Here is a 15,621-nt window from a genome sequence, read left to right on the forward strand (position 1 = left end):
AACTTTACATTTTAATTTCTAAGATTCTGAGGCCAAAAAAAAAAAAAAAATGTGAGAGCCACTGCTTTAGAGAAACGCATGCACGACTATACCAGAATATATATCCAAGAATACTTAAAGCCAAAGCTTGGTAATAGTCCCAACTGGAAATACCCCAAATATCTATCAATGTGGGTATATTCATAAAACAGGACATATAGCAATGAAAATGAACAGATTATAGCTACACAGGACAACAAAGGGTAATCTTAAGAAACGTTATGCAAAATAAGCTAGGCAAAAAAGAAATCATACAGAATATAAAGGCTGACAACAAGCAAAATTAAACAATCCCAGTTTCCCTAATATGTGGTGAAGCTATACAAAAAAAGCAAAGGAATGATTGATTATCTTAATAGGAAGTGAGTAAGGATGAGGTAATAAGGGAGAAGCAACACGGGGGTGGGGGGAAGTGGGGGCCTTTTTTGGTGCTGGTGATACTCTTTTTCTTGACCTAAGTGGTGGTTACATGTATGTTTGCTTTGCAATTATTCATTAAACTTACATATGGTTATGTACTTTTCTGCATGTATGTTATATTTCACAACAAAAAAAGGAAAAATTAATACACTGGATGTATCAATTAGCCATTATTATGAGAAAAAACATCAAAACTTGTGGTTTAAAACAAGCTGCATTTATAGTTTACTGCACGGTAGACTCTGGGTCAGCTAAGTGGATCTGCTCTCAGCTGGGCTCACTCATTCTTGGCTGTCAACTAGGAGTGGGACATGTAGCTTTGCTGATTTTGGCTGGACTTATTCATATTTTGGCAGGAAAACTGGCTATAGGTTGGTCTAGGATGACCTTGGCTGGGACAACTGGACTTTCCTTCATGTTGGAATTTCTCAGGGTTTCAGGAGAAAGAAGGTGCAAGGCATATCAATACCAAGGCCGAGGCTCAGAACTGGCCCTGTCACTTCTGCCTCATTCTATTAATGAAAAGTCACAAGGCCAGGCCAGATTCAAGGGATGAGGAGGAGTTGCAAAGACACTGTGTTGATCAGGGTTCCATTAGAGAAGCAGGATCACTAGAAATCTAAATAGATAAACAAATGAGCACATAGTATGTTTTTATATACATATATTATACAGCTGATTAAACAGTCTGTGGGAGGCTGTTGCTTCTGTGTCTGATGCTGGAGCCTGAAGCTTGCTGATAAGGGATACAATCAATAAGGAAAGATGGATGGAAAAGGAGAAACTGAAGCCTGTAAGATAGGCCACACTCACAGGAGTTTTTCACTGGCTTCCAAGCGCCCAACTTTGATGATAAATGAACTGCAGGAAAAGCTGACTTTCTTCTTCAGGGGGCTAAACATGTACCTGGCCTGGGAGTCAGAGAACCTTCAGGCACAAAAAAGAGTATCAGTGCTGTTTCATCACTTACATCTTTCAAAAGGTCTCTTGTGACCCACCGACCTCCAACTATGCGGGGAACAGAATTCTAGGAAACAATAGTTCTGGCTTAGCTGATGTAATATAACACAAATCCACCACAGACACTTTGCAAAAGTGAGTGTGGGGTAAGAGAAGAATTTCGTTCATTTTTGCCGTCAATCTACTCCCTGGGCAAAGACAGAAAATGAATAAAACAAGATTCTAGCTCTTGGAAGGTTCATGACCTAGAAAATATGAATTAAATTTTGTTCCAGATTTTTAGTTTATCTTTTCTTCATTTCCCAGGATTACAATAGGGATGAGAAAAGCATATATGCAAGAAAGCTTTAAAAAATACACAAATTAATATAATCTTTATGTCATGTATACACCTTTACTAGCGACGACAAAGTATTACAAAGAGCACAATGATTTATTCAGTTTACAGTGAAAACACAGCAATGGGAATTTTGACCCAAATGTAATCTTTGAGCCTAGATTTTCTTATACCCCCTACTAATATGTAAGCTTGGCAAAATTACCCAAACTTTTTAATATCCAGTTTCTTCATCCATAGAATGGGAATAATTATAGGTGGCTGAGAAGATTGAATGAGACAATTAGAAAATATCTGCACAGTACATAGCACAGTGCTTGAAATGCAATAGGGATTCTGTATATAATTCTCCCTCAAAAGGCTGCTATTAAAAAAAAACTATCTTTCATATTACTCCTATAGATATGAGGTCTCTTCTTAGTTCTATGTACCAGAAGATAAGATCAGATTAAATATTCAGATTATAACATAAATATAAGATCAGAGAAGTTTCAAAGGACAAGGTTTAGGAGGAGGAGAGGAACATAGCCACGACCTCCTTGGTGTCCACCACAGATAGAGATAAGGGAAACTCTGGGATAAAGCATTTGACACCCAGAGATAGAGATTCCCAATTTAGGCAGCACCTCACATAAGGGAGTGGGGACTAAAAACGTCAACATCTTCACTATTATACTTACGGCCTAAATTCCTCATTATCTGAATCTGAGATATTCCTGAAAACATGTTGGATAACAATTTTTGGAAGAGTTAGCCTATATTCTATTTCCTATTTTTTAAATAAGAAAAATAATCATGTATTAGGTATCCATACAAAAAAAATCTAACAAATTGTCCTAAAAATCACTAACAACATTCTTCAACTGCTATAGTAATTAATCAGGCATATCTGCATAATGCAGTCATTTCAGTCAATGATAAACAGAATGTATGATGATAGTCCCATAAGATTGTAATACCATATTTTTACTGTGCCTTTTGTGTGTTTAGATACATAAATACTTACAATTGTATTACAATTGCCTAGTAACATGCTGTACAGGTTTGTAGCCTAGGAGCAATTGGCTATACCATATAGCCTATGTGTATAGTAGGCTATACCAAATAAGTCTGTGTAAGCACACTCTCTGATAGTCATACGATGACAAAATTGCCTAAGGGCACATTTCTCAAAATGTATCCTCATTGTTAAGTGATGCATGACTGAATAAGCATTTAAAGCACTAATTATCCAATTACTCAACACGTATGGAGCTCATCAATGGTATGTTTGTATGCAGCACACTCAAGGCTACTGTATAGTATCAGATATGAGTTATATTTTCCTTCTACACTGCAAATAACATGCACTGTACTTGTAAATAAACAAGGACACACTATGTTAAAGATACATCAAAACACTTAGCAAAATAAAACTTAATAAAACAAGGCAATTAAGAATTAGTTACTTTCCAATTGCCCAAGTGAGGTTTGGTGGCAGGAGGAGGGAAAGGGGGCTGTGATCTTGGTGTCAGTTGGATGATAGGGGAAGTTTGAGGGAGAATGAGCAACTGAAGAAATTAAGTGACACAGTACATTCCAGAAGTTCGTCCAGGTCTAAATTCAAGGAATAGATAGACAATCTTCTCACCTTGGCCCTCAAGACTCAGTCAGTGACTGAGAAGCATTGCCTGAAGCAATAGAACAAAATCCAAAACTACAAACAAGACAATCCCTCAGAATAGACAACATTCCCTATGCTTATTACACAGCTCCTAATAATAAGATTATACTTGTAAATGTATTTTTGAATGTGATACTTCTGCTCATGTCATAATCACAGCCATTTATGACATCAATCATTTCCTGTCCATGCTTTAATATCTCTTAAACATTTTGACATTGAATATTCAAGGTTGCCCTTCTTCCTCTTCCTCTTCTGACCAATAGTCACTGAGCATTAAGTTGAACAAGTTTCAACATCTTCCCTATTTAACTCTAGTCATAGATAATATACACACATACTTATGTTATAGACAACCTGAACAACATCTAGTGATTTTTCGATTTGAGATTATCACTTCTCAAAAAACATTGATAGTAATTAAGCAATTATAGCATCAATTTTCTAGGAGATATTTTTATTTAATAATGTGGAAAAGATGATATCTATAATGTACAACAGGTCCATGCTCTGCCTTGAAATAGGAAGAGCATGGACCCATCCATTTTGGCAAAGGTCAGAGCTAGATCTGCAATGTACTCTGAACCCTCTCCTCCAGATGTCTGAGCTAATGTACATGTTTTGGCTGGCAGATGCATGCAGATTCAATATAGCAGGCTTTGACTCAGAGTGATTTGGAGAGAAATTGTTTGCAGTCTTCAGAGGATAAGAATTCAGAAAGTGAAAGATACTTGTATTTTTTCCCAGCCCCTACAGATTGCTCCTTAGTAGAGACTTGTCTGATATCTCTGATATTTAAGAGAAAGTAAAATGGACACATCACTTCATTATTATTCACAGTACCTTAATCTGTTTGAAGCTATGGACACAAAGATATACGCAAAGGACACATATTCAGACTTTTGTGAATTCCCAAATCTGAGTATTTCTGCAGCATATAATTTTCCACAATAGACAATAAATTTGAAATTTCAAAATTGATGTGACCTCTTCACAATCTTACTGAGAATGACTGCTTATTTGATACTGTATTGAATAGAGAACAAAACCACAAGGAGACCCTGATGTTGGCCAGTCACGCAAATTACATTTGTGTCTCAAGAAAATAACAGATTGTCAGAAGCCACCAGTCCTCCGAAGCCACTTACCAATGGCTGAAACAGAAAACACAGAATCTCTGGAAGCCAGGGACTCAGTCTACCGGATTGTCAGCTCTTCCAAAAGCTCTGTAGTCAGATCATATTTTTCGCCTCCCTACAGAAATTCCTCAACATTGTAAAGATTTTAGGGTATAAGCATAATATTATGGGACAAAGTTTTAAATCCACATTTGAAAATGTTTTTATGTTTTACAAAATGGAAGTTGAAGACAGTAACAAACACACCACCTTCCTTAAAAAAATCAATTTTGCGTGCTCCAAAGTGTAAGGAGCAATGGAGGGAGAAGTTTCACTTGTAAATGGCAGATGGGCCTGAAACCACACTGTGGGTTTTCAGATTCACCCTCTCTCCCTTTCAACTCTCCCCCATTGCCTCCACCAACACCATGCTGGCCGCTAGGCGGTGCTGCTCCCTTTTTAATATTTCTGCCTGGGCACAAACACTGGATTGCCCCCTTTTCATTTGAGAGTTATAGTAGCTCAGTTGAAATATTTGAGTAGCACTTGGCTAAAGGCACCAAGAGAATAAAAAGGAGGGGAGAATGAAAAGTGATTCGTGATTGGATCACAAAATTAACATTGACAACTGCTTCTGGAAAGTCACGTTAAAGGATTTGGACATTTTCCTAGGGCAATGCAGAACCATTGAACAGTTTTAACTACGAAATAACCTAACTGAAGTTCCATTGTCAAAGGAGCATGCTGGCTGCCAGGTGAAGACTGGATAAGAGATACAACACTTCTCCAATTCTCTGACACCAGCTAGGTATACAACAATTCCATTCAGTTCTGATACCATCGACCTGGAGTTAGCATCAGGATATCCCACAGGATAAAGGGCTCAGTCCTACAAGACTGTCCCCACTTCAGATGCCAATCTCGAGTCCCAGCCCACCTGTACTTCTGACTGACCATTTATAAACCGAGGGTTCCCACAACTCCCTACTCAGGTCTGTAATTGACTAGAACAGCTCACAAAACTCAGGAAGGCAATTTATTTACTGTTACTGGCTTATTATAAAGGATGCAACTCAGAAACAGCCAAATGTAAGAAATGCATAGGGCAAAGAAGGAAGGATGCAGAGTTTCCTCTTCCTCTTTGGGCACACCAACCTCCCAGCACCTTGATATGTTGACCAACATGAAAACTCCCAGAATCCTTTCATTGAAGGGTTTTTGTGGAAGTTTCATTATGTAGGCATGATTGATTAAATCTTTTGCTATTGGCGATTAACTCAATCTTTAGCCTCTGTCTCTCCAGGTGATTTGGGGATTGGGCTGAAAGTTCCAAGCTTTTAATCAAGGCTTAATCCTTTCGGTGACCATCCCCCATCTTGATGCTATCTAGGGACACCCCCAAGAGTTACCTCCCATCACCATTATCACTCAGGAAATTCCAAGGATTTTCAGAGCTCTATGCCAGAAACCAGGGACAAAGATCAAATATCTGTATCTTAGATACAGATACCACAACCCCTATGTGCTTGCTCTGATTGATGAATCATGGTGATATTCAGGGGGCCCAAGAATCAGTGTTAATTAGCCAGTATCTAATAATCCTCAGAATTAAAGTTATTTCTCCAGTGGATCATTTCTAAGGTAAATGGCCAAGACCCCTTAGGGGAAGGCTAGCAGTATGATCATGCAAAGGGCCTTTCTCAAGGACATCCAACTTTTTTTATTCAAACCATTCTAGGTCTGGGAACTGACTCAGGTCTGGAACTGGATGGAAGACTATGACTCTCTAATGTCTTGGTTCAGATCAGAATGAAACTACCTATGTTAAAATAATGTAAGGCCATAAGGCAGGAATAGGGATAAAAGTCTGATTTCTATAGAATCTGGGTAGTGGGCGAGGAACCTGGCTGGGTGTTAACAAGATTTCTGTTAGCCTTCACCTTACTTGGAGTTGAGATTGTATAAATCAAGTAGAACCTTAGTAGGTTGCTTATCGATTTTATTCCTGTGGACCCCGTGAGTTAACCACAACCAGAAATCTCTGCATATTGCCCCCTTCATTAGGTCTAATTAACAAACCCACTCTGCTGCCTTTTATAATTAGAAGAACCACATTCTTTAGGGCAGGGTCTCTGGGGAATCCTTCTCACTCCACCGGGCTCAGGGAGCCCGTTTTTTATTCAGCTTTTCCCTCAAGCTCTCTCAGCTTACTAAGACCAGCCAATAAGGCATGTTTTAATGGTTCCAGTGCTCTCCTCACCAATCTGTCATGGTAAGCGTGAAAGCAGAGTCTTCCAGGCTGCAGTGGTGGTTGAAGGTAGATGAGATGGATGTCCTCTGAAGTCTTTGAAGTCTTTCTTCAACCTCATGCAAAGAAATGTGCTGCCTTTTAATATTGTTTAATGAGTCATTCATCGAAGGCTTGTATTTGCTGGTTCAGCCAGCACACATTTAGAATCATAGTTGATTGCCTGAGCCCATTCAATAAACGGCAACACTTGCATCACAATATGAGTTATCTGAAAATATTCCCTCCCCAACCGAGAATCTTCAAAATCTATTTCGATTAATGTTCTCCAAATTTTTAATGACGTGAATTAGTAAATTCCTGCAATTCTTTGTGAATGTAGCTCTCGTTTTCTCTGGTTCTGTACTTCACTCTATTCGAGTTTGAATTCTGGTTACAAGCCAAGTCAAACCGCAAGGAGACACAGGCTGTGATTGTTGGCTTTCTTCCGCAAGGCAGGTGAGCGACCGTGGCTCTCCTGTGGTGAATATTTCAGAAGATTTCTTCAGGACTGTGCATTCTCCAAGTCCTAAATGTGCCCTGATATTGTTTCTTCTAATTGTCAGGATCCTAATTTTTCTTGACCATTGTCGTAATTTACTTAAGAGTTGTAGTAAAGTGAATTCAATTAACATCGTAGTAAGGCAGCCCATGAATTAATCTCTGGGTTTGGTTTTCAGAGACCCCAGGCTCCAACAGACACTGGAATTGTTCAGAATATTGAACTGCTGTTTGAGAGAAGAATCTTAAGATTTGAATGTGCCTTTCTTTTACTTTATGATCTGCTGCCTTCAAGAACAAACCTCCTGCCCCTGTTCCTCAGAGATTTGAACCAGAACACAGCCCCTCGCAGCTGTCTTATCACTGCCTGCCATGAGTGGTTGTCCTCACATCCTGGAGTCTGAGCAGAAGTTGCCCTTCCTTTTGTTTCATTGCAGCCTCTCCAACCAGCTTTTCTACCTTACTAAGAAGAGCCAGGAAGGGACATTTTAATGGTTCCAGTACTCCTGTCACTAATTTATTTATCATGCCAAGAGTGATGGGAGAATCTTCTGAACTCTGCGGTGATAATAGTGAGAGAGTGGGTAGCAGGGATGCTTGTTATAGATTGATCCAACATGGCTGTCCTCTGAAGTCTTTGAATTTCTTTCCCAACCTGAAGCAAAAGAATAAATGTTTTTCTTTTTTTAAATATATCATTTAACAGAGTCAGTCCTTTTAAATACACCACATTTCCCAGAGGTACTATTGCCTCTCACTCACTCTTTGATACCAGTATCTGAATCAGTCAGGGTTCTTTGTTGCAAGCAACAGAAAGCAGACTTGGCTCACTTTGGCCGAACAGAGTGTCTGTTGAAAGGATACTGAGTCAATGCAGAGCCAGACCTCAGGAAGGACCAGAATCAGGGAAACTCCAAGGAACTCTGCATAGGATGACTCAGGTCCAACAGTCTTCAATTCCTATGTCTCCGCTCAGGATTCAAATTCTCCAGAGTATGTGACAGGCCTAGCTTGGGGCATTCACTCCTGTGACAGGGGAAGGAGGGGAATGTCTCATGTGCATTACACAATCACAAACCAAAGATGTCCTCTACGTTAGGTCCCTTCAGTCACTTGTGCAATCAACGTGCCACACTTGTGTACACACTTACCCACATGCATGCAAACACAATAGTGGCCTTCTAATTTTCCATTTTAAATGCCCAGATTAGAACACCCATTATGCTGTTTTTCATACATGGTCAATCCAATGTAATTTTGGGAAAATATCTTACAAAAATAAAGGATAGAGAGGTATTGCTACCCTACACCTCAATTCTTTGTAATATAATTTCCTGTTACTTCCTACAACTCCTTGTGTGATGGTACAAAAAGGGCAGCCAATCTCTGACCTACCCGCTGCTAGAAGTTTAGTCAATAAATGCTACACCTCACCCTTCTTGCCTGCTAGAACATTATATGCCAAAACTGACCAATGAACCTGACATTGTGGCATGTTGCGCAGCATCCTTCCAGTTCTGCAAAAAGCAGCACTGACTTAAGCAAAGGAACTGACTACAGGACAATCCTGGCTCAGGGGCCATGTGAGTCTATGGTATGCTCAGCCAAGACACTGAGTTCCAGAGTTCCCTTGCTTAGTTCTGCCTGCTGGGTGCGTAGGGTAGACCAGCAATGATTGTTCAGTGGCTTCAAAAAAGAAGGGGCTGCTGACTCTGCCATATCCCCACTCAGCCCTCGACATAGGAAGACTACCCTGGCAGTCTGAAAAGGCCTCTAAAACTGGGCCCCACCTCTGCCTGATGCAGATGGCATTCCTGTAGACACAAGGGGCTCCCTAGTGGCCGTAAGTCTGTTCTGGTTTAAGTTATGGGGATTGGGATTGTTATTTTTGCTTTTGGCAAACCTTTAGAGAAGAAATTTGAATTGTCATGATCTGGATGGGTGGAAGCAAGTGGCACTAAGATTGGGAACTGATTTCAACCAGCAGTAATTAGGTGAAAAGGCTTCTGAATGGAGACTGCTGTATATACTAGGAATGAATGAATGGAGTCCTCCTGTTACACCCTCCGCTAATGCTGATACTTTCACGTGAGTACATGGCCTTGAGCACAATCATAACTAATTATTTCTCGGCTTATTCGTCTTATGTCAGTCTAACATCTTCTAGACGGTAAGCCCAGGAGAGTTGGGACTTTTCTACATTTACTCACCCATTGTATCCCCAGCACCTACCCCAGTGCCTGGCACACAGAGGACCCTCAGTGAATATTTCTTGATTGACTGAATATGTGGCAGGGCCACACAGTGTACTCACACTGGATTTAAATGTGCAGAATTGCTGTATTTTCTGAAAGTGTTCTGCTTGGATCTTCCTCATGAACCCCTTGAACCCCCACCCTCTTGGGTAATATCTTATCTAAGGTATGAGGATACCAGATGCCTTAGAAGTGCCAATTGGAAAAATACTTCAGATTATTTTATTTATTTATTTATTTTTTATTTCAGCATATTATGGGGGTACAGATGTTTAGGTTATGTATGTTGGCCTTGACCCCCCTCCCCCCTAAGTCCGAGTTTCAAGTGTGTCCATCTCTTGGATGGTGCGCATTGCACTCTTTGTGTATGCAAATACCCGTCCCCTCCTCCCCCTTCCCCTCCCCCTCCCCCCTGCCCGACATCCAATAGATGTTATTCTTATATGTGCACTTATGTGTTGATCAGTTAATACCAATTTGATGGTGAGTACATGTGGTGCTTATTTTTCCATTCTTGGGATACTTCACTTAGTAGAATGTGTTCCAGCTCTATCCAGGAGTGTACAAGAGGTGCTATATCACCATTGTTTCTTAAAGCTCAATAGTACTCCATGGTATACACATACCACATTTTATTAATCCACTCATGTATTGATGGACACTTAGGTTGTTTCCACATCTTTGCAATTGTGAATTGTGCTGCTATAAACATTCGGGTGCAGGTGTCTTTCTTATAGAGTATCATTTTTTCTTTTGGGTAGATGCCCAGTAATGGGATTGCTGGATCGAATGGTACTTCTAATTGTATACTTCAGATTATTTTTGTTTAAATAGTCTAACTAGACCATCGGAGCTTGTTATATAGTGTGTGTGTGTACACGCACCCGTGTGCACAATCTACTGTGCCAATCTACTGGGCAACCTCATTAGACGACACTAGAGCTGTGACAAGCTCTAAGAAGGAAGGGTGCAGGCTGCAGTGAGAGCATCTAGTGTGGACTTGGGTTATTGACCTAGTCAGGGTGGTCAGAGATGGCTTCCCAGAGAAAGTGGAAACCAACCCGAGGGCTGTAGGTTGTGCTAAGGGAACAGGAAAGTAAACGAGGAGTTGAAATGGATGTGCTCTGCCTACATTGAAACCATTACACTAAAAGTTTGTTCTTTGGCCAACACACACACACAGCATGACCCTTACTGACTTGTACACATACCGCCTCACCCAGCTGCATGGGTCCCTTCTCTCATGCCTTTTGTCCTTTCTCTTCTTTTACTTCTCTTCTTGAGAGTCACCCTTCCCATCTGACTCTACCTTAACCCCACTATTCCCACTCCTTTAACCTGAATCCTACCCTTACTTCTCTCCTTTCCCAAAGGCAAAAACTTTGACATGTGCGGTAAGAGGAACAGAACCCCTACTCCAGCTCCCTCTTCCTTTGCCACAGGCCATGACTCTATTCAGCCGTGTCTGAGGTTTCTTACCCATCAACCTGCCTGCCTCGGTCCCAAAACCCTTCTCTAGCCCATAGGCAGAGATGCCTACAGTAATCTCCATTTAGTTATCCTCTAAATTGTAGCTTGCCCTCTTTTTTTTGGGTCCTCCAAGACATACCTTCACTATCTGTTTTCTTAATGAGGTTAGGAGGAGGGAACACAAGCAATGAGGTGCAGGAAGAAACCTTTGCTACATTTAGATGGTATCCAGAGTGTGTCACACTCCCAGACAGAAATGAGGCCCATTAAAAGAGAAAGCTGGGCTGCTCACCTGATATTGACCACTCTGGGTAGCAGAGTCATGACTGCATTAGGCAGGTGAGGTCTGTGACCTGTCCACATTCCACAGTGCCCTAGGGAGGGAGAGCAGAAGGGAGGAAGGTTCTTTAACTTCAGATTTCGTTAAAATGCCAACAGGTTTTGTGAGTAGTAACTGAATTCACACCACAGAATAAGAACTAATCTAACCATGATTATGTGTTATAAATAAACAAATGCTCTACAATGTTCCTCATATAAATGTTCAATTCTTTTACCACTAAAAAATCGCTTAAAAATTCTGATGGCTAAGAATAGCTAGGAGAATAGTCTCTATTCTGCTTGAGTCTGAATGTCTCTTTAATACACTATCCAAATTCTGCCTCTCTGTTTTTTTTTGTTTGTTTGTTTTTTATGATTCTCAGACTGTTCTTGTTCCATACTGGGATATCACCTGTCTGTATCAGAGTCCCTGTTGCTAGTCAGTAAATTATCCTATCTGCGGAATAGTTCAGATTTTAAACAAGAGTCATCGCCATAGAATTGCCAATGTTTGTTTTCAGTATGCTCACCAAGATGCCTGGCACTAAGTACTTACTGCTCCAGGAATAGTGTCAGGCAAATAACAGAAACCTGGTAAAATGCAGTTAAGGACCAAAAAAAGGCAATTTATTAGAAGGATGGTAGGGATGTGGGGGGGACTTTTGGTCCTTAAGGGCAGGAAATGCAACTAGAGTCCCAAAATTACTCCATTCATATTCATAGCATCTCTTGTTTCTGATCCTCTCTGGGCAAATACTTCATTCTCTCTCTTCCAGCCTGGCTCTTTCTGCTTATCCCAGCATGTGGGAAAATATGGCCAGCTCCAGTGTTCATCCCCTTCCAATTCACGCTTTCAGTAAAGACTTAGAGTCTCTGTACCCCGAATCCACATTTGCAGGAAAACAAACAGATTGGTCAGCAGGGATTAGGTTTCCACCCTGGGTTCAATGCCCCAAGGGAGTGGGCCAACATGGGAGCCAGATTTCTGAGAAGGAAGTGAGGAAGGATTCTATAAGGAGGGATTGGGGACAGGGAGAACAGTGGCTTCTCTCTCTGGGACAAATGGCTTCTCCTTGATAGTGTGATGGTGATGGGGTTCCTGCTACCACTTCTTCCTGAATGCTTGGTCCTGAATGCTTCTGCACCCTTGGGAAGGACAAATAATTTTTTAACCAGAGTCCAAGCTGCAAAGTGATCAGCCACTGGGCTTAATAATGGATGCCAAGGACACGTCCCATGTATTGCCATTAAACATGCCTCTGATAACAGCTGCTCAAGGCTATCCAACCATGGTCCATCAAAGCTGTCCAACCATGATCTCCTCTTGGTTGAGAGATAGAAGAGTAGAAGTAGAGGGGAGAGGCAAACCTCTTTCTTCATGAGCCAAGAATGAAAGGAACAGCAATTAGAAGAAGATAATTGTGTCTTATCCCCCCCATTGTATGTTATAATCTCATATCAGGATTTAAATCATAGTCAAGGGAAGCTCTCTCCCCCACACAGTGGAGGCCAGAAGTTATTCAATTAATAAAGAAAAAAAATAAATTAAATGTGAAATTATAAAAAATAAATACATTCCTTAAACATTTTAACTTAAAACATGTAAATTCATATTCATTTGCAAATCTTTTGATGGAGGCCTGAGGACTTTTCTTTGAATATAAAATCATTGCCTGGTGTTTTGCTCCACATTTCTTGCCTAAGCCATATCCATTTTCTGTGATCTCCAGATCTGGTTTATTTAAAGTGGAATGAATATTTAAAGACTCTCATAAAACAGAGTACAAAACATTAGATGTTCACCAATTTTACTTCCTCTTTCAACAACATTTTTTAGTGATTTGTTTTCATTGACTCTTTCTAAACGGTTCAATATAGTTGTCATAGAAATAATAATTTTCTTTTTCCCTCATATTTCATGGTAAACATAATAATTAATTAAAATATGTAAATAGAGTGACAAGTAAAATTGGCATGAACAGGTGTGAGAACAAGCCTAGCAGTCTCTTGGTAAGGATACCACTCAGCTGATGGGAGTGAAGTTGTACCGTGTGTGGGGAGCAGTGCCTTCTCAAACCTTGGTGTGCTTCACAATCACCTGGAGGGCTGGTGAAAGCACAGGTTACATCGTTTTAGCTAATCCAGGAGGTCTGGGCTAAGCCAATTCACAGGGCCTGATAATTTGCATTTTTAACAAGTTATTGAGGATGCTAATGCTTCTGGCCTGGGGACCATATGTAGAGAACCACTGTCCTAGTGAGTGACCAGGTATAGCCATGAGCATTCAGCAGGCCACAGGCAACAGTTTGGATGTTTCGCAGAGTGATTAGAGAGTGCCAGGTAATCCAGCAGGCTAAGTAAATGAGTTTGTTATGAGAGCTTTTCCTGTGATTCTTCTCTGTCAGTCTCTCACATTGCTTATCCAGGTGCTCCCAGTTTAGCTGTCAAGGCTCAGTTACCCTGGGCTCTGCTTCTGTCTGCACGTGAAAAACCATGTGAGCTGGGCTGGCTGTTTAATTTTGATTAACCCCACTTTACTTATCTGTAGAAACTGGGGATGATAGTTTTTTTCAGGGACAAAGGGGTGTTACTCATTGCACAGCAGGCAGCTTGAGTATCAACATGTTTGTGTTGGTTTCCCTTGCCACCAAGTCATACAGAGGTGACACAATGTGGGCTGGACGGATGCTGTGCACACACTGGGTTTGTGTTGCAGCTAAGGAACACTGCACTTGGGGAATTCACTGCTTTTATAGCAAGCATTAAATAAGCCTGCTCTTGATCTAGAGGAAGATTGTACCTTACCTTTCGAATTTACCAGCACATAAAATAACCCTGAGAAATGGCCCCAGTAAAAGAGCAGTTGGGGTCTTACAGCCTTGGTATACTCAGAAGAGGAGTACCAGGGGCCTATGGGGGACTGTCTCTCCCAACACTGTGCTCTTGTACAAAGCGCAGATTGCTATATCCAAGCATATTCACATTTTACAACTTTATACTCATTACCAGATTGCACTTCAGAAAACTTATACCAAGTTAGATTCCCCAGCAAGGGCCCATTTCCCTGCATTCTTACTGAGTATTATCAACTTTATAATCTTTGCAAATTTTATAAGTCAAAGGCTAATTCTTGTTTCACTGGAGTCTTTTTGAACAAGAGTGAGGTTGGACATTTTTCATATTTATTGGCCATTTGTATTTCCTCTGCTGTGGACTGTATGTGCTTGTTTTCTCAAAACTAGTTGTCTTGGCTCTTTCTCTTGGACCTAGGAGGACTGCAGCCTGGACCCTCAGTCATATGCATTGAGGTCCTGGTCTCTACTCCTGAGCTCCCCCACAGTAGTCAGGGAAATGAACCACACCCAGGTATAGTGGAAATTACAACGCCAGCCTCTGAATACTGTGGGGAGTTAGCTACGCTCCCAGAAAAAAAATCAGGTCCCTTAGGCAGGGGTCATCGCAAAGGATAAGAAAATAATACAAAATAGAAAATAATAGACATAAAAGAATACATAGGGACAAAGGTATAGTTTTATAGATTTGTAAAGAAAAGCAGGGGTACTTGGGGGACCCCACAATATCCCCATAAATTGTGAGGCCCAGAATAAAGTTTCACATGGGTATTTATAGGTACAGAGATCGGTTGCCAGGGGTAACAGATTTACATAATAACAGGTAGTTCATTTTAGGTTGAAAGTCTCCCAAAAGTTTTCTATAGATCTCTTAATTAACTCTGTCTGTGTGAACAAATGGTTACAAAATCTTTCAAAGGCAAACTTCTAAGTTCTAAGATAAAGCTATCACTTAACAGAAGGGTTGAACAGAGATATAGTGGCTCCATATTTCTTTATCTAGTTATTGTGGATGGAGACAGGTAGTCAGGAGTCAAGCAGGAACTGTCCCTTGGGTTAATTGCTTTTAGCCACAGATGTCTGTCTCTCGGGCGGGCACTCTTTGATCGGCTCTCATCCTGTGGCTCCATGCAAACCTGCTTTGTCATGTAAAGCAGGCGAAAAGTGCAGGTTTGAGACTGCAGTGTCACCCTGGAAAGCAGCTGCTACTGACCTTTGAGATGCCCTAATGAGGTGAGGCAGCTTTTAATATGCAAACTAACACGTTCACATATTCCTTCAGGGCAAAGCTCCGCAAAACTCCTGAGATCATTTTTGTCTCCAATATTATAGGGGACAGTTCAATAAAGCAATAATTCTATGGACCAACAGAATACTAAGGGTCAAAGGTATAACACA

This window comes from Propithecus coquereli, unplaced genomic scaffold (genome assembly GCF_000956105.1).
Source record: "Propithecus coquereli isolate 6110/MARCELLA unplaced genomic scaffold, Pcoq_1.0 Scaffold62, whole genome shotgun sequence".
NCBI lineage: Eukaryota > Metazoa > Chordata > Mammalia > Primates > Indriidae > Propithecus > Propithecus coquereli.